Source organism: Dermacentor albipictus, unplaced genomic scaffold, assembly GCF_038994185.2.
Source record: "Dermacentor albipictus isolate Rhodes 1998 colony unplaced genomic scaffold, USDA_Dalb.pri_finalv2 scaffold_13, whole genome shotgun sequence".
In the NCBI taxonomy this organism is placed as follows: Eukaryota; Metazoa; Arthropoda; class Arachnida; order Ixodida; family Ixodidae; genus Dermacentor; species Dermacentor albipictus.
In genome coordinates, this window is record NW_027225567.1 from 11,315,507 (window position 1) to 11,339,260 (window position 23,754).

Consider the following 23,754-nt stretch of genomic DNA (forward strand, 5'->3'; position numbering starts at 1 on the left):
AAACGCTGGTAGCCCTAACCACTGATTTTACAAGGTGCTTGACTTTTTACGTGTTTTACCTCTTCTCAGGGAAGCGTTTTGCATACTCACTATAAGATGCTGTGCAGCATTGCTTTCCACATTTGTATCCCGGAAGAACGCCGCTGGCAGTCCAAAGCTCCGACCGGTGCATTTGTTTATATCAAAGCGCAGCGCAGTCGAAGCGCAGTCAGCGGCGAAGCGCTTCTTTGTGTAACCCTGCTTTTCGCTCTTGGCAGGACGATCAGGTGTGCTGCGAACTTCAAAGGGGCGGCTGCGCCCGTACGACGATCCCGGACACTTCCATCAGGATTGCCTCGTTGCGCATGCGTTCACCTGGGCGGTTATCATCCACGTGCAGTCTGCAAGCCCAAAGTTCCCGGATGCAAGAAGCCGGGCGGAGGATCACGTGGTGTCTGCCAACAGCCATATAAACCGTTCAACACCCAGGCATCATCGCAGTCAGCGGCGAAGCGCTTCTTTGTGTAACCCTGCTTTTCGCTCTTGGCAGGACGATCAGGTGTGCTGCGAACTTCAAAGGGGCGGCTGCGCCCGTACGACGATCCCGGACACTTCCATCAGGATTGCCTCGTTGCGCATGCGTTCACCTGGGCGGTTATCATCCACGTGCAGTCTGCAAGCCCAAAGTTCCCGGATGCAAGAAGCCGGGCGGAGGATCACGTGGTGTCTGCCAACAGCCATATAAACCGTTCAACACCCAGGCATCATCGCAGTCAGCGGCGAAGCGCTTCTTTGTGTAACCCTGCTTTTCGCTCTTGGCAGGTGAGTTTGACTTGTCAATTGCTGTAACTAGTTATATTGTAATAATTTTTTTTCTCGCCGCTGACTGCAAAAATGCCTGATACATGCTCTACTTGCACCAAACCCGTAGACGGGAAGTGTTTGAGTTGTTCTCGTTGCAAAAGATGTTACCACTTTGGAAAGAACTGTTCTAGTATCTCGAAAAATGCGTTTTCAAAAATGTCGACTGCTGAGCGTGAAGCCTGGACATGTCCATCATGCGAATCCAGCACAAGCAATCACTCCGACTCGGATGATTGTGAAGCTTCTTTTGGTCATGAATTCTCTGCTGTTAACAGTAAGCTTGACCGACTGACAGATACGGTTGAAGCACTCGTAACTAATGTGGCGGAACTACTTCATTTTAAGGACACAGTTGAAAAAGTGGCCGAAACTGTTACTGAAATTCAAAAGTCAATTGAGTTCCTTTCCAATAAATATGAATCTGTAAAGTCTGGCCTGGAAGCTAACCAAACAGAGTTAGCTCAGCTACATGCCCGAGTGGAATCACTTTCTGAGACTGTTGACGCTCAAGCTGAGCTACTGGATAAATCCAGGTGCGTAGTTAATGATCTTGAACAGTACAGCAGGCGATGCAACTTTGAAATACATGGCCTCCGAACCAACCCTAACGAGAATTTGGTTTCTTTCATGGGTGATCTAGCTCAAAAACTAGATTTTTCGGAATTTGAAGCAAATACTATTGCTTCAATACATCGAATGCCGAACAGAGACAGTTTGACTCCCCCTATCCTTGTGCAGATGCGTGACGTGGCGTCTAAAGAAAAATGGCTTGCGCTACGGACAAAGCTTCGCAATTTGCCTACTGATGAGTCTCATCCTCGGTTGTATTTCAATGAAAATTTGACAAGGACAAACAAGGAGCTTTTCCGATTGGCCAGGTCCAAGGGAAAAGAAAACCAGTACAAATTTGTGTGGACACGTAACGGCAGAGTTCTGGCCAAGAAATCGGAAGAAGTGAAGTCTGTCATCCGCATTGAGAAATTGTCTGACCTAGATAAGATCTGCTAAGCATGAGCAATCTCGAATTCCTTACGTGTGCAACTTTTTCTGAAGCTACAAAATATTTCACAAGTGACGCGCAACTTGCATTTCGCGCAACGCACGTTAATATCCGTAGTATCCGAAAGCACTGGGATGAATTCATGGCCGTAACTTCACCTTTTCGTTCTACATTTGACGTATTTGTACTGACAGAAATTAACATTTCAGCTGATATTTTTAACCAGTATGCGATACCGGGTTACCAAGCAATTTCATGCACACGACCTGTAAAAAAAGGGGGCGGCGTCGCAGTTTTTGTGAGAGACAGTTGGACTATTACAGAGTTAAATTTTGGCTTCCAGCAAGCAGAAGTTGTAGCTTTGCGTATGAGCACGCCAGCTCTCTCTTTGATAGTCTTTGCAGTATACCGACCCCCCTGTTTTAATGGCAGGCTCTTTTTGGCCGAACTTGACACCGCCCTATCAGCTCACTCGCATGAAGACTATATCTGTGTAATAGGCGATATTAACATAGATACCTTTCGCCCTTCTATGGCTCTGGTCGCAGATTACCTTGATCTGTTATCAAAATGGGGACTGCAACCAACTATCCAGAAAGCAACGCGAGAAGAATTTCTGGCAGGGCAACTGGTAGTCTCTTGCATCGACCATATAAATATAAGAGCTCCGAATTTCGCCATACAGTCTGCTATCGTCGAAGCAAAACTATCAGACCATTACTTTGTTTGTTGCTCTTTAGCCCGGAAATCGAACCCTCCAACAGCGGTTCGCGGCAAAAGGGAAATATCCATCTGTGATCCCAAAATCTTCTACAGACTGGCATCGGAATACGATTGGGAAATATTTTTGGAAACAGTGCCCCCGATAGACATTTATGATAAACTTGTTGAAATAGTACAAGAGTTTAAGAAAGCGGCTACTCGCGTGGTTGAAATCAGGCAGCGTAATAAAGAAAACTTGTGGATGACCTCCAAAATACTATCAGCTATAAAAGAAAAGGATTTGCTCTGGGCCCAGTCGAAAAGGGCACCTGCTTCTATCCTGCTACGGTCAAAATTTAAGGTTGCGAGAAATAAAGTGAACGCAATGATTCGTCAGGCAAAACGAGTACATTTCCGTAACAAGTTTAAAAAAGCAGGCTCAGATACTAGAAAAACATGGTCTTTGGTTAATAATCTAAGAGGTGTCAAAAGGCGTGGCATTGATGGAAAAGATTTCGTGTCGTATTTTGGCACTGATGAAGAACACATAGCTAATGAATTTAACAAGTTTTTTTCGCAAGTTTCGGGTAGTGCGCAACAACATCCCGAATTTTGTACTCTTAAGCACAGCACTGTCGAATCCGCACACCTACCTTTGCTAAGTGAGGATGATTTACGTTCAATTATTTTCGGTCTTAAGCGAAATAGATCTATGGGAATAGATGGCATTTCAGTTGATGATCTGCGAACCTTGTTCGACATACTTAAAGGAGTGTTGCTGTCGCTGTTCAACAGCATTATCTCAAGTGGCATGATCCCGCCGAACATGAAAGCGGCAGTTATTACCCCAATTCACAAAGGTGGTGCACATAATAGATATGAAAATTATCGTCCTATTTCAGTCTTGCCCTGTTTGACTCAAATATTAGAAAAACATCTGCTGTTTACAATGACAAGTTTCTTAGATAAGCACAAAACCCTGTCACCGTGTCAGTATGGCTTTGTACAAGGTAGAGGGACGGAAGTGCTCTTGGAGGACTTTTCTGACATGTTAAATCGTTCTTTTGAATGTAACCAAGTGGTGTGTGCACTGTTTCTGGATGTCAGCAAGGCTTTTGACAGCGTTTGTCACACTCTGTTATTGTGTAACTATCCAGGTTAGGCTTCCGTGGAGTGTTTCTTTCGCTTTTGAAAAATTTTTTGCAGCAGAGAACGCAGTACGTCTCGATTGGGCGGGCAAAGAGTGCTTCTTTGCTAATAAAAGCTGGCGTCCCTCAAGGTTCCATAATTAGTCCGCTGTTGTTTAACGTCTACGTGAACGACCTTTCAAACGCCGTGCCTGCAAGCCTGTATCAGTACGCTGACGATACTGTCCTCGTATCCCAGTCGCCGAACTACTCTGACTCCCTTTCTTCTCTTCAAGCTGCAGCAACTATTGCTATGGACTGGTTCTCACGCAACCTAATCAAAGTAAACAGCTCTAAGACCCAACTTATATGTTTTCACAGCCCGATGAAGAAAGTAGATTTGAACCAACAGCTGCTCTTGCACGGATCTAATTGTTCTCAATGTCAATGTCTACCCCTGAGCTATAAAACTACTGTGAAATACCTAGGATTATACTTTGACAGTGCTCTTTCTTGGAATGACCACTTATCCCACATTTGTAAAAAGCTCCGAACCGTCTCCTGTGTGCTGTATAACATTAGATACTATATGCCATTTTCAATACGCAAAGCTATTGTAAACGCTCTCGGTTATAGCGTACTGCGTTATGGCATAACGATCTATGGTCACTGTGCAGTTCGTTGGAAGAACAGGATCAATTCTCTCCTAAGATCTCTGTTAAAAAATATTGGCTATGATTTAGGCCTGCCCCCCAATTCTGATGTTTTTAAGGTATTTTCGCTACCTGATTTTGATCGCCTTTTGATGGAAACTATTGTCCTGAAACATTTTTGGTTTAGTGACTATAAAATTCCGTATGTTCCCACACGGTCTCTTCGACCGAAGGAAGCTTTTTGTATTCCCCGACGGTTTACAAGATATGGAAAGCGCGTAAGAGATTTTTACGTTCCCTTTTACTTCAATAGGTTGCCTCCAAGTGTTCGCCGTGCAAAAACTAAATATAAAATAAAAAAGATGCTGCGATACGCTACTTAGTGGGTGTATGACGTTGTACACGCATGTTCCACCACTTATCAAATGAATCCTGCGAATTCGCTAGTTACTGCAGTATTTGTTGCACTCATCTGAGTATTTTCATGCTATTTTATTTTCCTTCCTTGCTCTTTACTCTGTTGTGTTTTTTTTTGTATGTAACTTGGGTTCCGTGTCTATTTTTATTATTATTATTTTTTTGCCACTATACTAATTTGATGTTCTGTAACTTTTCATGTGCGTTCATGCCTGTGTGTTTATCTGCGTGGTTCCGCTGCCTGTCGGGCTCTGCCACTCAAGCCCAATGAGGCTTTGGCAGGCCGGATGTTTGTACATTCTTTCAATACTTGGCGCAATAAAGTATTATTATTATTATTATTATTATTATTATTATTATTATTATTATTATTATTATTATTATTATTATTATTATTATCGACAGGTACAGCGACCACTCGTTGTTCGCGGGAAATATGTTAGCCGTGCATCAGTGACGTTACAAATGTCAGAGCATAACAAAACACGTAGATTTTGTGCATATCTTCACCGTTGCATCACTCGGGGTCGCGCTGATATGATCGACCACACACCTTATGAAACAGCGAGCTGGAGACCGTATATGGCTTGCATATGCGAACGTTGTCATGCCCGAGTTATCGTTCTTCGTGCTCTCCTCGTGCACACAATATGTTCCGTAAGGTAGTTATACATTAGAACTTTGTGCGTATGATCATTCATTTAGAGAACGCATAGTTTTCTCGCGGAAACGCCGATGCCAGTATTGACACCATTGGCAGCTGAACGAGGCGGTTGTTTACGCTAGCTTATATCGAAGGTGGTTCCGCTTGCTGCCCATTTGGGACACGAGGCAAACAGTGCAGCTCGGAAGACAAATAATGAGCCAGCATAACGATACGTAAAAATACATCCGTGTACTTAGCCTTATTTAATTCAGGGAAGTGCCGGTGAGTGCAACTGACAGTCTTGGGAGAATGGCAAAGTACCGATATTGATAGTGCGCCGTGTCGTCGCTCCTAGCTTTTTGTGTGTGTATTGTACGAAATAAAGACTGGTTTATTTCAAATCTGTATGGTCAGCACTGAACTACAAAAGCACTTTTCTTCATCCTGATGAGTTAATTAGCTTTAGGTCAGTCCGCTCAGGTCCGCCAGTGGTAGACACCCGAACTCAGCGACTCTGATAGGCCTAACCTTGGCTGAACGTGATCGATATCGGCTCAAACTGTGTGCGGATAGTGATGGCTAATACCGGTGTCACACGCACACTTCTGATCACGATCGAGGCCGATCCTGATTGAGGTTGATCCGGATTGAGTATTGCTACACGGTCATTTGCGATGGCGATCTTTGCGATCCGGATCCGGAAAATCGCGATCCGTGAACCGCGATCAGGCCTCTTGATCGTGATCGATGATCAGGCCTTAGTGGCATCTCCTTTGAAACGGGGCGGTGACAAATAGTCACCGAGTTTGCTTGATCTATAATCAGGTATGCTATACACGTTTTTTATCTAGCATTTTTTATCCATCTCCTGAATCTTTTTTTTCTCTTTCAATATCTACCTTGTACCGCTAGCTATGTCTGTAAGAGGTCCGGTCGTATTAATCTCTACGCTGCTTTTTTGCCACCAATACTTTAAACGTCTTTTGCTTATCTCGACTGCTGACCGAATGACGCTTCCGTCCACTTAAACCCAAGCGCTTCTGGAAAGTGTACGTTACCTGCGGGTTTAACTGGGGGAATATCTTCGCATTCCATTAGGATGTGCTGAGTGGTCTCAGGATTTCTGCTGCAGCATACACAGGCTTCGCCTAGTTATGAATATTTGATCCGGTATGTTTTTATCCTTAAGCTACCGGCTCGAGCCTCATATAGCAAGGCACTGTCCTTTGTGTTATCATACATATTTTACCTTTTGAATTCTTTCTTCCCATTCTTGTTAATCTATATGATCCTTTTTGGTTTCCATTATTTGCATCCAATTGACTGTCTTTCTTTCTCTCACTTTCTTTCTGATGACTTCTCGTTGCGTATTTACAGTTTCAATTACGTTGCACTTGGTTGCCAACTTTCTTGACCTTTTTCTCCATTCTGTGTCTGTGCTTTTCAAGTAGAGATACTTGTTCCCTTTAACTGCCCATTTATTTTCATGCATGTTCCTGAATTTTGCTCTGTTTCTCTGACTTTAAAAGAGGCCCAACCCACCCTGCACCCTCATCTGCACCCTGCACTGTCTCATTTGTAGTTTTGCTGTGGGCTCCCAAAGCCAACCGGCCTACCGATCTTCGGTAACTTCCAACCCCGACAAAATATCCGATGTCCTGCAGTCCACTGCCATTAGATCATGCGCTAAACGCTGTCTCCGTGTGTTGGGTGGCGGACATTCTAACAGAAGATGCTGTGTATCCTCATCCGCATGGCCGTAAGGGCATTCCGGACTATCAGCTCTCGAAAGGTTTTCAACAGAAAGTGTTCATTCACCACCGCAGACGGTGAATGAGCGTTTCAAAGGCTCTGGTATTATCCAATCTGGACGGGATTTTAAATTGAAGCGATGGGTCAATGTAAAATAAACCTTAAGATTTCGGGTTCTGATCAAAGCAGTCACTCTGCGACCATGGGCTGAGATCTGTCTTAGTATATGCGGTAATTCGCCTTGTATTAGAAGGAGACCAGATGTGACGTTAACAAGCACTAGTCCAGCTGCTTTGTCTGCTACAACCACTGATGTCTACTGTGTTTCGCTGGATACTGTTTCTCCGCTCGCCGATCTGGGCGCTGGTGAAGCGAGCGAAGGTGTGGCGTGGTGCGGCAACTTGTCCCGGAAGTAGGGCATATGCTGCACTTATTGTAATGTTGCAGCCGTAACAATTGTTTATTGGGGTTTGCCGCGTTTTGGGGCTGTTGTTTCTTTTTGTTTGGTCAGTTGTTTTTTGTGTGTGTGTGATAATGTGAACCCATATATATGCGACATTTCGGCGTTTTCTCAATCACGTGTCTTTCCCGCGTGCGGCGCTCGTGTTAGCGACGCAGGAAATGCCTCGGGTAACAGAATATAAATATCTTGGTATATGGATAAACGAAGGCAATAGGTATATGGGAACATAGGAAAAACAATTACAGTGAAGGGGAAGAGAAATGCAGCCGTAATGAAGCACATAGCGCTATGAGGATACAATAGGTACGAGGTCCTCCGAGGTATGTGGAAAGGTGTAATGGTTCCAGGACTTACTTTTGAAAATGCGGTTGTTTGCTTTAAATCAGGGGTACAATCAGGACTCGACGGGAACCAAAGGTCAGTGGGTCGCCTCGCATTGGTCGCTCACGGGAAGACTACAAATGAAGCTGTGCAGGGTGATATGGGCCGGACTAGTTTTGAAGTGAGGAAAGCTCGCAGTAAAATTGATTATGAAGAACGACTGAGGAATACGGAAGAAAGTAAATGGGCTGGGAGGGTGTTGAGGTATCTGTACAGGAAAAACATTGATTCACAGTGGAGGAAAAGAACTAGGAAGCTTACCAGCAAGTATGCGGCCTGTAGGGTGGGCAACACAGCAACAAAGAAGGTCAAGCGGAAAGTTAGAGAGGCTGAAATAATCTCATGGGTGGCGACAGTGGAAAAGAAACCTGCCATGAGCAACTACTTAAGAGGGAAAAAACGAAATCAGGAAAGAAACAAATTATGATAACTGAAAGGGAAGCTCATTACTTTTCGAAGCGAGATCAGGATGCCCTAGAACACGCGCCTATAAAGCGAGACAGAAGAAGAAGCATGTGCTTGCTGCGGTAAAGCTAGGGAGACTATGGAGCATGTTTCATTAGAATGTGAAGACGTCTACCCAGCGGTCGATTTAGGCGCCACTGGCATCCTTGAAGCACTTGGGTTCAGCGAGAGCAGTGGAAAAGTAAACATGTCCGCAATAGGCATTAGTAAGAGGCGATGGGAGGATTGGTGGAAGAAAAGTAGGGAAAAGACAAAAAACGGAGACGTACTAAAGCACAGTTCGAAATAGGGGATCAGAAAATTAGGGTGGGGTAGTTCATAGTGATTGTTCTCTTTTTTATTGTTTAACCTACGTACGACATTAGGGCAGTATAATAGCAAGAGCTTAGTAGCGCAACCCACCGCCCCGTTCCAAAAGGGACGCTCATAACATCCATCCATTCATCCTGTGGGCGCGGCAGTGTAAATTCTGAACATCTTTCTGGAACGCTTCTGCTTCAGGCTTTGGTAGTTTGCGGCACGACAGGCAGGTAAATAAGGGTGCTATTCTGGACACGCATGGCGGCTGCACGGCCGCCATTATCCGCCATGTTTACTCTCTGATTGGCTGTCGAGAGGTCACGTGCTTTAATATTTGTGCCGAGAAGCGGAAGTATTGCAAAATGCAATTTAGCGTTTTCATCAAGATGACGAAACGTGACGTGGAGCTGCAAATTTTATGGACTAATACATTTTTTGGTCCTTGGCAGCTATACTGCGATGTTAGCGCTTCGAAAAGAATGTGAGTGGTAGCATGCACAACCAGGGCAATGCATGTGCAATTGCGCGAATATGTGGTGGCGATTCAAGATATGCGCCATGCCAGCTTGCTGATTGGCTGAAGGAATATCTCGTGATGTGCGTCACAGGAAGGGCTTTTTCGTAAGCGTCATTTTGACGATGCGTGACGTTGCGCTGGGCCGCCATTGCTGAGATTTTCCGCCTTAATTTTTGCTGCGATGAGCCGCGCGAATTATGCTAATGAGCAGCCATATGCAATGGAAGCCGAGAGGAATGCGTATCGCCAGATTTTCCCCGTCGTTTGGCACCACGAAAATCTTTTGTTCATAACGCGTGCTCATAATATTTGCATCGCTCTCGGGTGGTTTTGGCATTTGTGTGTGGGGCCATCATTTTTTAAAAAAAAACGCGTTTGTACGAAATAATATTGGTTGAACATAGCAAACTTTCTTCAATGTTGTCCACTTTTCACTGCTGCATTTGTATTGTAATCAAGATTAATGCCTTTTTGCACAATCAAAAGTTATGACAACGGGCTATTTCTAATTTATAAAAATAAATGTACGCAAGGCGGCGCCTTGAAGTTTCCCCCGCGGTGCGACAACCAGCGAAATGAACAAGAGATAGCAGCGCCGGCACTTGCGTCGCGCTAGTGGATATCTCTGGCGCGCGCAACGCCATCAGTGAAATTCGGCCGTTTCTCAGCCAGCCGAGTCGGGCTGAGTCACTAGCGTTTCACAAGATAGCGATAACATGGCCTAGAATGCGCGCGCGTCATCACTGGTAGGTCGCGTATGTTGTTTCAAGCAGGAAAACAAGCGAGTTGGCGCCAACATGCGATGACTCATTCCATTTTCCGGGGACACGCATCCTAGCTATTGAAGCAGACGACGTCTTGTGCGCAGCAGACGACGGAAGCGAGAAGCGTTTTCGACCGAATAATCATATGCTTTGAGATAGCTGCTTTATTTTTACTACGGAGGAAAACTGTTTTGCTTTACTGACAACGCTACATTCAGTGCCTTCATTTCAGTTTCTTAGGCGAAATGTCAAGTTAGCGTCACGTTACGTAAGCAAAACTGGGCCACCAGCGCCATTTTGTTTGCGTCGCGCCTACGTCACGCACCGAAAAAAATGGCGGAATGTCCAGAATAGCGCCCTAAGTCGGGGGAAGAAAAGAAGTGCCGAACTCTCGTGCACGCGAAGTGCCGTCGCAAATTCGCCAAGCACAGTCTTCCGGGATAAGCAGCCTGCTTCCGGTGGCTTCATTCAAAGGCGCTTCATGCGCCATAGGGTTTCTCACTACATTACCTAGAGGGAAGTCTGGCGCTGCTGCGCTGTGGTATGCATGGGAATGCCGGTATATTGTGGATTCGGATCGGCATCGTTCTCGTAGAGACAGGACACCTTGAGGTGGTGGTGATAAACTTTATTGAAAGGGGGAAGGGTAAAGAGGGACGTGGCTGAGCGTTAGGGCTCAAGTAAGGCCCTGGGCCTGCTTGGCCTTTTCCGCCCAGTCCACCAGTTCCAATTGTCGGTCGACGTCCCCGGAACTGAGCCAGGCTGTCCAGTCAGTCTCGCTGCTGACGGGGGGATGAGAGAACGGGAGCGAGGTGCATTCCCACATTATGTGTGTGAGTGTTCCTGTTTCTGAGCAGAGCCTACATTGGTCGCTTTCCCTGCCCCCTGTGATTTTGTTAATGTATTTTGGGTGTGAGTATGTATTTGTCTGAAGACGCCGAAACGCGACCGCTTGCGTTTTGTCGAGTTGCTTGGCCGGTGGTGGGAGCGCGCCACGCCTCAAGCGATACCGATGGGCTATTTCATAAGTCTCGCAGGGTTCCTCGTGTGTCTCCTCTTCATTCACGCCGTCCGCATCCGCGGACGAGGCTCGGCGCGCGAGATCTCGAGCCAAACTGTGAGCCGACGCGTTGCCGGATACAGCCGCGTGAGCGGGGGTCCACACGAGGGTTTTCAAGCCGCTTAGGGGGCGTCGTGTGAGGACATGGTACGGCGGTTTGCAAATTCTACCACGGACGAAATTGCCGATGGCCTGCTTGCTGTCGCTGATGACGGTATTTGCGTCCGCATGCATGGCCATGGCAATCGCGGTTTCCTCCGCTTCCACCACTCGGCCAGCCGTGATTGTTGTATGTTCTAGCAGTCCTCCGTTGTGATCAGCTACCACCGCAGTCATGAGGTCGCCGCGAGGGTGTCTGGCTGCGTCTGTGTAGACCACTCCATCTTGCGAGCCATAGCGTCGCCAAATGGCTTCACTACGGGCCTGCCGACGGCCCTGATGGAACTCGGGGTCCATGTTGCGGGGTAGAGGTGGGGCATAAATATGCCCCCTCACCTTTCGCGGAATCGTAACGTACTCTGTAATTTCGGGGATAGCCTCGAGACTGAGCTTCCGGAGGACTTTGCGGCCAGTCGGGGTTAGCGAGAGACGATGGACTTGGGCTGTGTGGTGAGCGTCCAAGAGCTCCTCGATCGTGTTATGCATGCCTAAGGCCTCTAGCCTTGCGGTGGCCGCGTGGTCCGGAAGGCCCAAGGCTGCCTTTGTGCTTCTTCGGATCATGGTGTTTAATTTGGCTAAATCTGTGACTGCGAGTTTGACATATGGTGTCGAGTACATGGTTCTGCTGGTTATGTATGCCTGCACAAGTCGAAGCAGATCGCCCTCGCCCATGCCGTGGTGCCGATTAGCCACCCGGCGAATGAGCTGTAGTGTGTAGTTGGGCGCCCTCTGGAGTTTCTTTAACATGAGCCCGCAGCGCAGCGTGTTCTGAAAGTCTAGCCCCAATATTTTGATACTGGGGCGCTCCGGGATGGTAAGTTCTCCGACTTTAAGCTCAAGGAAGCGCCTTCTCCGTGGTAATCCCCTGGGACAGCTACTCCTGCTGGGCTTGATCAGAAGGTATTCGGATTTTTCCGGTGAGCACGTCAGGCCCCTTGACTCCGCATAAGCTTGTACGACGTCGATGCCGCGTTGCATGATCTCTTGAAGAGCTTGTGGATCATCCGCCGCTGCCCATAACGTCACGTCGTCAGCGTAAAGGCTGTGGTGAAGCCCAGGAATAGAGCACAGCAGTTCCGGGAGCCCGCGCATCGCCGCCTTAAAGAGAAAAGGGGAGATGACTGATTCCTGCGGCGTGCCTCGGCTCCCCAGCTCTATAAATTCAGTTTCATGTTCGCCGACTTTCATCCGGCACTTCCGGTCGGTGAGAAAGTCTCGGACGTATTGGTACGCTCGGTTTCCGACACCCAGTTGGGTCAGGCCCTCGAGCACCGCTGCGTGGGCGACATTGTCGAAGGCCTTCTTCAGGTCGAGGCCCAGGAGGCACCGGAATCGGCGAGCGTCCGCCGGACTTTCGGGTTGCATCACCTGCCTTTTCACCTGAAGGAGCACATCTTGGAAGGACAGGTGTGGCCTGAAGCCAAACATAGAGTGGGGTAACTCGTCCCCATCTTCTACGTGTTCATTGAGACGGTCTAGGACCACGTGCTCCATTAGTTTGCCGACGCATGATGTCAGTGAAATCGGCCTGAGGTTGTCCGCATTGAGTGGTTTGCCTGGTTTTAGTATAAAGACGATCGTTGACGTCTTCCACTCTTCCGGGATGGCGCCCGTCTTCTAGCATTCGTTCATGAACTCTGTGAGCTGCTCCATTGCGGCCTCGTCCAGGTTGCAAATACCGTTCCGTCTTTCACAATGATTCATTTTCTACTAGAACAGCATGCGAAAAGCTCTTTTAGCTTTATTATTACGCGGAAACATGTTTTGTTTAACTATGAGAACTTGTTATTGCGTGTACGACTACATATTACGTAAAAAGTATCAGCGGGCCGCTAAAGTTGGAGGACAGACGATAAGGTTCGCGCTCGCTTTGAAACAGTTGGTCGTCTGTTCTTGCTTTTCTTCCCTTGGTCATGCATCGTGGGTGAGTAAAGATGTAATATACGTGAATGGAAACATTTTATGAAGGTTTTACTTTGATAACGCGTTATTCGCGTAGCCATATCCACGTTTTAGACGAAGCCTCTTACAACACCAGCCAACACGAGCCTCGCAGACACATATACCGTCATTCCCATGATGGCACGGTGCCCCCTTAAGAAACTCCCATAGACGGTGGCGCCATATTACCCTCTAGGTGTTATAGTGAGAAACTCTATGTCATGCGCTATCCACAGGCCGAAACATTCCCAGGGATATTGCAGTGGCCAGGTATCCATTGGAACATCATTGCGCGATTCTCTTGACTCACGTAATTTGTGAGTTCCTTTAGTGTGTCGTAAACTAAAGATTGTAGTTATTCCATGTAAAACCACAGAAACCAGCTACCAGTTCGTTTCACGTGTAGTATCACCATGATAGAGATTGTAGCGATAATGAAGATGGGCTCTTCGCATTTTTTTCGAAAATGCTTATCTCACAGCCCATGACGCAGCTCGTTCGTCGCCCGAACGCACGGCGCCCGAGGACTAGCGCATAAAGTGCATGAGGCTTCAAAAAATGGTGGGCAGCTGCTTTTAAATTACGCATACGGTCTCGTGTTTCGCTAGTTATTGTAGTTTGAATGTGATTGGAGCCCCTGTCGAACGGTGTACCTCTACTGCGGTGGTGTATATCTGTGTTCTCATATTCTTCAACGCTTGTTGTTTTGTCTACTTCCTCTGTCCCGTGTTTTCACGGTGTCTTGTTGCGTCATTTGCTGTGGGCGAGGTATTGTAGCATAAAAAAAAAAACTACAGTCACCTACACCTCACTTGTGATATCGTCACACTGGCATTAGGATTTCAGTGTGAAAGCAGGACGCAGGACCCTTTCGTACCGTAACGTTACTGCACCATAGAAAATTAGGAACTGGCCCAATACACCATGCTTCGAAGATACATTGTCACACTTGTTTTCCTTGGAAATTGTCCCTTTTTTCCTACCAACTGTATGGGATCACGCGACCGTACCAATCATTCACATATTTCAAATATATCGTGTTCGGCTATGTAGGATACAACCGACACGTATTTTTCCAGGCATCAAATAAGATGTTTGAAACAAAAGTTTTGTTCTTAGATATGCATGTTTACGCCATACAACTTGGCCGCTACATTGGTCGCTCTTTGCCCCGAATGTGCTTGCATACGGCCTATATAGGCCTGTCAAAAAAAAAAAGAAAATTACGCAGATCCCTCGCACTGTGAGAATCGATGTTATGCGAAACATTTTGCGGGTAGTTGACTATCTAGCCGCAGGGCGATGACGACAGTGAGGACGATAGTAGGAGAGCTATCCCCGGCGAAGAAACGTTTGTTCCGTTACTACCTGTTGCGCATGCGCAGTATTGTGGCCCTAAGCGCTAGCGGGTCGCAACGCTTGCGTCCCCCTAATATAAAACTCTCTGATGTCTCAGCGTCTCAAGCGCTAGACATCACGAGCGAAGCATATAGGCACAACTGGCGTGCTTTCGCTGTTTTAAGCAACTTGTTGTTATGCGGCGTGATGCATATGAAGGGCAGTGGTAAGGTTATCAATATACAGTATATACGCACGTAAAACAGCTATATGGTCACGTCCTCAATGAGTAACCCTATCTGCTCGGTGAGGCCTTTAGCAGAGCGAACGGATGGCCTATCGAATACCGTGGTGCTGTCTGGTGTATAGAAATCAAAGTAATTTTGCGGTGAAAACGGCGTCTTTTGTTAGGCCCATGCGCCAACGGTTCCCAAAGCAAATCGATCGCTCTCCGTTGGGAGAGTTGGGCTAGGGCATGTAAAAAGGTGTAGTTGGCCATGCCGTCGTGCGGCTCTTCCACGCTGAAGACGTTTTTAAGAGGAACAGGTTCTCATCGAGAACTGTGAGTACTGGGTTTATTTACAATGTCTACATGAGGAGTAGAGGACGTTACGTCTCGGCAGTCTAGCGTGTCTGAATTGAAGCACACAGAAGAACCGAAAAAGTCCGCTTAAATCCCTTTTGTCGTCCCTAGGTCAGTGAAATCTGCGGTCATATTTTCCTCCATCCGGAGCGTCCAAATTCGCCGAAGGCTCTGCCTTGATGGCCAGGCTGTGCGTAATCACTCCGGCAGCTTTGTTCAGTCAACACAATCAGAGAAGTACCCTCGGGCGCACACAGCTCACTGCCCCAGAAAAAGAAGGGGGTACGCCTTAATAGGAGGGTTCACGCTTGTCTCAGTTGACACGAATCGGCTCATGGAATAGCTGGTTTTTGAGACGGTCCGTTTGCACTCTAAAAAACGTTTGCACCCTTTGGGGTGTATATCTGCCACACAACAATAATCGTCATCTGCCTTGATGCGTTTCCTTTCTTGAAAACGCCGCGCCCGCTACTTTCCTGTCGGGAATGCTATGTCGTGCTGACAACGCGCATGCCGTTCGTTACTGGGAAGTACCGTGCTTGCAGCGTTAAAGGAAGGAAACGCATCAAGGCAGATGGCGATTATCGTTGTATGGCAGATATACACCCCAAAGGGTGCAAACTATTTTAGAGTGTGGGCGCGGCTAGCAGAGACCGTAACGAAACGGTGCAGAACGCAATTTCCAGGGCGTTTCCTTCCAGGGCGGCATCCATCAACCTCGTATCCTTCCGTCAAACGCATCACACCATGCATGGTGTCGCCACTGGTCTGACTGATGGAAGGTACTCTTAAAGGGACACTAAAGTGAAAAATGATTTCTTCCGGATACGTAAATTACCGTTCTGCAACACCAAAAACACCACTCTTACAACGATAAGACGTTTGATAAGCCAGAAAAAGCGCAAGCACGAAATACGGGTGGTGACGCCTACTTGAGTTCCCGCACCTGGGGGCTGTGACATCTTGGATTTTGATGGCATCTTCTAGGGCCTCCTAATTATATATATAGCGGTACAGACTGACTACATTATGTTCTAAAGGAACCAAATATTAAACAAGACAAGTTTCGAGAACCTTTATTCAGCCAACGCGGCCCAAATGCGAAAACATACTTTGGATTTCCTGACGTCACGCTGACGTACCGGCGCTGGGGTTTCGGCGCGAAATTCGAATACTGATACTTGGACCTTCATTTTCTCATCTAATAATCAAACTATTTTTTGAAGTGACTGCTTGCAGGGTACTCAAACTACCCGCTAGCCGATCGTAACACCGTTTCTTCACGTGATTGGTCAGAATCACACTTTCGTCATCAGAAATCTGGCTGGGGTTCAGCGTGACTTGAACCTAGTTATACGAGCGAAAGCTCTGTTAAGCATGGTTAGACACGGTTCTTCAGTGCTTATTCCCGATGAGCTATATCGGTAGTGTGCCTAGACTCAGCCTGGCGCCGGCGGCGAAGAATTCAAGAGCTCGCACCGGCTTGTGCTTCCTCCATGGCGAGACTGAGCGACCAAGCGCCGCCGAAGCAGCTGTAACCCTCGCCTAGTGACGTGGTACACAGCGGCGAAGCTTGAGCGAGCGCGGCTGTGACGTCTGTCCTCAGCGGATGACGTGACGTGACGTCACACTTTCACACTTGCGCGCCGGCGACTGAAGGTCAAACGCGCGCCGAGATTGACCTTGGGAGTTGTACCTCGAGGAGTAGAGCTTTTGCACTGAAACGCGATTCTGACGACTCACACGACGGCAAGCGAACTATTCGCGTTTTGAACACTTGTAACTTGTAACTTGCAAGTGTAACTAGCAAGCGTCCGATATCGATAATGACGGCAAAATGCCGTCGGTACTTTGCCGTCGAAGCGATGAGACTATGCGAAAGTTGGTGTTAACATTTGTTTTGCTATCGGGCGGCCTCGGCGCCGCCATGTTACGCAATAGCCGCGCAAGCCCGTATCACTGAATCCAAAAGATTCGTTTCGCAATGAGAAGTTGTGCACAGCTAGTCTTACGGGACTAGTGCGCTCAATATAGTTAATAAGAATGCGAAAGTAGAAAAATAAAAGCCTTTGCCCGGTGTGAAACATTCAGGGAGCCTATATGACAGCGCGCTCCACTTTCTGCGCGGGAATTTCAAGAAACGCATCGAGATATTTCCAAATAAAGCTTTTTACGGAAAGCGACAGTTCATGTAAAATTGTTTTTCGCTACATTTCGCCTCTTCTAGCCTGTTGTGATTTCGTGGCATGCTGCATCTGGGCCGGTATAGTGTAGCGATGCATTTTTCTATGCTAATGCCTTTCGGCGCTTTTGGCGTTCGTGAGTGGCCTAGGGTGCCTCGATGTCCTCAGTGCGTGAGGAGGTACTCATTGATGCGGAGCGTCGCTTGACCACTCAAGAAAACGAAAAGCACCGAAAGGCATTGGCATCAAAAAATGCACCGCTACAAAATAGTGGCCCAGAGAGAGAGAGAGAGAGAACAACTTTAGTAAATATGCCTGCAGAGTCGGTTAAGCTCCCTCCACGCAGGGAGGACAAGCTTTTACCGCGACGCGGCCACTACGTCAGTCTCGTGCATTGTGCTCCTCGAGGTCTTGGTTCCTCGCTACTTCCGCGGATCCGAGAGGACCGCCAACCCCTTCCGGGGGGTGCTGCCCCCCTTCTCCTCGGTTTTGCGAGGTCGCTGCCTCTCTAGAGCTGCCGAGACCTGCTGGACGGCCTTTAGTTGTGTATCTTGGTCATAAATCCTCGTTGCAGCCTCTAGCTGCGGCGGGATCGTCGTCTTCTCACTGGCTTCTCGTGGATTTGTACTGCAGTCGCAAAGGATGTGAGCCGCGGTGGCTCTCTCCTTAGCGCACAGTCTACAGACTGTGCGCTAAGGAGCTCTTCTACATTAACTCTTCTACAGACTAATTAACTCTTCTACAGACGTCACTCGCGTACACGCTCGGACACACGTGCTTAGCTAGCACCGGGGAGAGCAGGGACCGCGTCTGTAATTGCCTGTATAACACTGCCTCTGCCCGGGTAAGCCCCGGTTGAGGTGGCGGCATTGTCTGTTAAGTCTGTACCACTTCACTATTTCGTTGAAGGTGGTCATCTTGTCCTTGGCACTGCACCGCGACCAACACTCTGAGTCGGCCGTGCTTGCAGCTGCGCGGTTGGTTAGTCCTCGCGCGGCCGAGTTGGCCGTCTCGTTGTGGTTCACGTTCCCGCGTTCCGAAACGTCACTGCCCATGTGGGCCGGAAACCACTTGAGCACCACAGCGTTTTTGCGTCCGATGTCTTCGGCCTTGCGCAGTATGCGCGCAGCCTCACTACATACCCTACCCTTGGCGTAGTTCTTCACTGCCGTTCTAGAGTCACACAACACTGTAGTGCACCCGGGGTCGGAGAGGGCCAAGGCGATGGCCACCTCTTCCGCCCGGTGCGCCTCTCGAGTCCGGACGCTCGCCGCGGTCTTCGCTGCACCCGTTGATGCGCCGACAGCCACCATCGTGTATGCGTCGCTGCTGCCTCGATACTCCGCCGTGTCCACGTAGATGGCGCCTTCTTCTTTGGCGTGAAGGTCCACGAGCGCCCTGGCCCTCGCGAAACTCCGCTCCTTGTTGTGCTCGGTGTTCACGTTCCTCGGGATCGGGCAGACCCTGAGCTTTCTGCTGATGCTATCCGGTATGGGTACGTCTTTCTGCTGCTCGCCTTCCTTCGGCTCGAGGCCAAGGTCCCGCAGTATCTTTCTTCCGGTTCTCGTTTCAGAGAGACGCTCGAGTAGCGCCATTCTCTGTGCTTCTGCTATTTCGTCCAGCGTGTTGTGGACTCCCAGCGCCATGAATTTTTCGGTGCTCGTGCTCCCGAGGAGGCCGAGTTTCGCCTTATACGCCTTGCGTATGGTGGCGTCTATCTTGTTACGCTCGCTCGGCCTCCAGTTGTGGAAGGCGGCCACGTACGTTATGTGGCTAACTGCGAAGGATTGAACGAGCCTAGTCAGGCTCTCCTCCTTCATCCCCGCTCTTCTGTTGGACACCCTCTTGATGAGTCTCATTGCCGCGGCCGCTTTGCCCGCGAGCTTGTTGACCGTTTCACCGTTGACTCGATTCCGCTGGATGAGCAGCCCGAGCATTCGAATCTTCTCGACCTCCGGTATCACTTGTCCTCCCGCTGTCTTGACCGCGATCTTGGGCCGCTCGTACTTGACTTCCATGTTCTTTCTTTTCCTGCCCGCTCCTGTCGGTGGAATCACCAGCAGTTCTGACTTGGCCGGAGAGCAAACGAGTCCAGACCCGCCCAGCTGCTCCTCGATGGCGTTGACCGCTTCTTGCAGCGTTGTCTCAATGTGTCCATCGCTTCCTCCCGGTACCCATAGCGTAAGGTCGTCGGCGTAGGTGGTGTGCCGGACTCCCGCTACTCTTTCTAGCCGGTTGGCCACCCCGATCATCACGAGGTTGAAGAGAAGCGGGGAGATCACCGAGCCCTGCGGAGTTCCGACGCTGCCCAGCTTCTTCTCTTCGAGCTGCAGGTCTCCCGCGCAGGTCTCCCAGAGTGCGTAAATTTAAATGGGACATTAAGACCCCTTCACCAGGCCACAGCTAATTTAGGTTAGGCACTGGAAGTTGTTACATGTCCTCTAGGGAGCGTTCTGCCTCAAGAATTTTTTTTCAAATTGGTTCATTATTAGCCGAAATAGAAATATTTCAGTGCAGCGAACCCATGATTTCAGGAGGTGAGCGCCACTGCCAAGGGAGACACTCTATCCACTTGCCCGGCCTGGCCTCCGCAAGTGAAATTCCTAGGAAATTCCTTACCATACCAAAGCTCGAGGATCGTGTGACTCATACGTCACGGGCCCCGCCTTCATTTATTTCCCCTTTGCTTTTTTATCTGCGCGGCGTATTTCCGCTGTGGCGTCGCGCGCGAGCTGTTGGTAGGGTGCCTAGAGCTCCTTAATTTTCCAAAAGTAGCGCCATTCTTAGATGCATAGAATTTCTCACTACATTACCTAGAAGGAAATCAGGCGCTGCTGCGCTGTGGTATGCATGGGGATGCCGGTATAATAACGCGATAGCGTTAAGGAGCTCGTGTCGCAGAAAAGCCGGTGTCGGCGTCCGCGGCATTGACCGTGAGTGATAAATCACGGCAGGCACTTCATAAATAAAAAAGCAACTTCCAAGATGTGCTGGGTGGGAATCGAACCGGGGTCTCCGGAGTGTGAGACGGAGACGCTACTACTCAGCCACGAGTTCGATGCTTCCAAGCTGCACAAACGCGCCTCTAGTGAATGCGGTGTTACCTTCGAAACGAGCCGTGGAAAGTTATACTGCGGTGTATATCGGTAATTATGAACATGTAACTTACAGAAGTCGCAATTACACGAGTAGCGAAGTGCGTTTCCGCTGCATTTCTTCTGCGCTTTCCGCACACGCAGATCCATCTTGCGGCAAACACAGAAGGCCCCCTCCTCTCCATGTACGGCGCTGCCCCGACAGATGGCGCGCCACGAGCGCATTGGAGCTGCGAGGACCGGTGCGAGGCGGTTCGCGGCCCCGACTCCCTCTCCCCTGACAACGCTTCGCCTTGCTGCCTCTGCTGAATCAAGCGTCCTTCCTTTCTTTAGATCGCTATCTGTCTATCTCTCTGCCCGTGCCGATCACGACGCTTGGCTGGCGTGCATCATTTCCCCCTCCGAGATACCGAGTTCTTCGGTTCGTTGCGCTTGCTCAGGCGCACGTTTCGTTGCTGCGCCGAACGCCGCGTTGCTCGACCATATGGCTCGGCGCTCACCGCGTCCGATGCGGGGCGCCTCGTAAGTGATGGCTGCCCTGCAGTGTAGCCCACTGTCTTACACCCCTTGGCGGGTCGACGGGAACGCTGTCGCGTTCCACTCTTGAAGGCGAAGCTTAAGCGTCCTCCAATTTTTGTGGATTCGGATCGGCATCGTTCTCTTAGAGACAGGACACCTTGAAGACGCGCTTGGCAAGAACCGTTCCGTCTGTCACAATGATTCATTTTCTACTAGAACAACACGTGAAAAGCTGTGTTAGCTTTATTATTACGCGAAAACATATTTTGTTTAATTATGAGAACTTGTTGTTGTGTGTACGACTACATGTTACGTAAAAGGTATCAGTGGGCCGCTAGAGTTGGAGGGCAGACGACAAGGTTCGCGCTCGCTTTGAAACAGTTGGTCGTCTGTTCTTGCTTTTCTTCGCTTGGTCATGCATTGTAGGTGAGTAAAGATGTAATATGCGTGAATGGAAACATTTTATGAAGATTGTACTTTGAGAACGCGTTATTTGCGTAGCCATATCCACGTTTTAGACGAAGCCTCTTACAACACTAGCCAACACGAGCCTCGTAGACACATATACCGTCATTCCCATGACGGCATGGTGCCCCCTTAAGAAACTCCCATAGACGGTGGCGCCAGATTACCCTCTAGGTGTTATAGTGAGAAACTCTATGCTTAGATGCTTCCGCCACCCCGCTCTCCCCGGCGTTTCTTCCTCCACGCCTCCTGTCGCCCCAGCCTCCTCCGCTCCTCCATTCGCCAATATGTGTCACGTGGAAGCACGCGCGCTATTTTGTATATTTTTCATTCCAGTGCGCTCCGATCGCCATTGCCGGCCCAGTGCGACAAAAGTATGCGCAGACGGATTGATCGCGGGAGGTTGCGGGATCAAATCGCGGCCGCGTCGGCCGCGTATCAATGGGGGCGAGATGCAAAGACGCTGGTGTCCCATGCATTGGGGCACGTTAGAGACCCCAGCTGCTCAAAATCCGGAGCCCCCCATTACGGCGGGACATAATGAGATCATCGTTTCGGCCTGTAAAACTCAAATTTTTTTTCTGTCTTGTGTGCCTTGAGTGTTCCAGTTAAACACTGCTTCCCTGCGAAAACTTACAACGCAAAAGAATGCAGACGCATGTAGTAAACAGATATAAAGTTAGCACTTCAACAAAAGCTTTACTCGTGCTAATGAGGTGGGGATAATTTTTTCGGAACCTCTGTCCCATCAAGTTCGTTCTTGCTATCAAATTCCAGCCACTTGCACTGTAATAAATAAATAAATAAATGAATAAATAAATACATAAATAAATAAATAAATATTTCATGTGCTGGTACGTTGTTCAAGTTAAATATACTGTCTACGTGTGAAAGCGTTGCTCATGGCTACCACAACCCGTGCATGAGCTAAACACCTGTAAAAGGCGCGAAGCAGAAGCGGCCCTATTGCTATGCGTTTCTGGCCCCAGACAGTTGGAATCTCTCACGCGCCGGCCGAACAAAGTATCCTGGAGGTACCTAAATGAACCTACGAAACCACGTACACGTCCTTTCACGCAGTCAGAACCTGAAACTGAGGTAATTAGGCGTGTGTTTGAGATCACCGTGTGCATGCGTCGTGTTTCAGCAACACGAATTCTTTCAACGTGCGGGTGCTTTACGCCTAAAGTAATCTACCTTTTCTCTACTTTTACTCAATTTCAGCGTGACATTGTTAAGGCCAGTTACCAACTGACGAAGCAAAATCTCGCCTCAGAAACTGCTCCGCAGCGCTAGAACGAACTTTTTCGCGGATTTCCTCCGGTAGCGCGTCAGCCGTCGTCTGCTACGGCAGGGCCAGCATAGGCGGCGCCATTGTCGAGTCCGTGCCGAACGCAGGAGTGGAGCGGAGGAGGAGGGCAGTGGTTGGCGCCATAGAGTTTCCTACAAAATTACTAGAGGGAACTCTGGCGCTGCAGTCGTCCTACCATGGGAATGATGGGAAGTACATGGATTTGTCTGATCTTCGTGCTTGTGGATTCAGACGTTCTTGTGGCTTTGTATATTACGCTATATAAATCTTATTGTCATATATTTCAGCGCAATCTATATTCCTCGAAGTGCAGAAGACGCCAGGAACGCGTACAATTGCTATTAATTGCAACGATTGAGCTTGTCTATGTGCCCAAATCGAAACGCGCCATGCGTCTCTAGCGTCTCAAAGCACTGGCATGCCCGCGATAAGTTCATAAGTGCGTTTCATTCGCTTGTCGATACATGCATCCGTGACTTAATGGTTTCAATATCAGGCTTCTGTACTAGAGTCCCTGTGTTCGAATCCTGCCGTCGGGCAATTTTAATGATGTTTATTTTATCATTTATTACGCAATAAACTGCTGAAAATGACGAGTTTACAAAGTCACAAAGCTGTTTGAAGCCAAAAGGACGAAGTTTAGGCAAATCCATGTACTTCCCATAATTCCCATGCTGGGACAACCGCTCCCATTGTAGCTCACGTAGACACTAGCTCCAGAGATCCCTCTAGTAATATTTGTAGGAAACTCTATGGTTGGCGCTACCTTTGGAGATTGAGGGATGTTCAGGTTGCCTCGATGAGCGCGCGCATCGATGCACCGTAGCTATTGCGGTTGTTTCGTTTCGCGCAGTGCATTTAGCGCGCTCTGCACGAGAACACCTGATTAGCGGTATAAGTATTCAAGTTTATTACATAGAAGGAGGTCCTAAGGTTTAATCACCGTTGGCGGGACCTCCTGTGCAAGTAAAACGAGTAAAACTACAAAGTAAAAGAGCAAAGCAAACGAAAGAGAGCGTATATATTGCAAAAAATACATATGTAAGTGCATAAATAACTTTCCTTGGTA

General features: G+C 48.5%; 1 protein-coding gene across 6 annotated transcripts in view; it reads left to right on the forward strand.

Annotated features, from left to right (window-relative positions):
• Positions 1 to 212: 212 nt before the first annotated feature.
• LOC139051620 (low-density lipoprotein receptor-related protein 5-like) overlaps positions 213 to 23,754 on the forward strand; it is a 52,666-nt gene continuing 29,124 nt past the window's right edge. For 5 of the 6 annotated variants that reach the window (XR_011509451.1, XM_070528559.1, XM_070528560.1 and 2 more), the window contains exon 1: positions 213 to 801. The gene's annotated coding sequence lies outside the window, so the exon portion shown is untranslated. Of the gene's footprint in view, positions 802 to 14,984; positions 15,091 to 23,754 lie in introns of those variants that run through there. The other variant, XM_070528557.1, reaches the window with a different exon arrangement.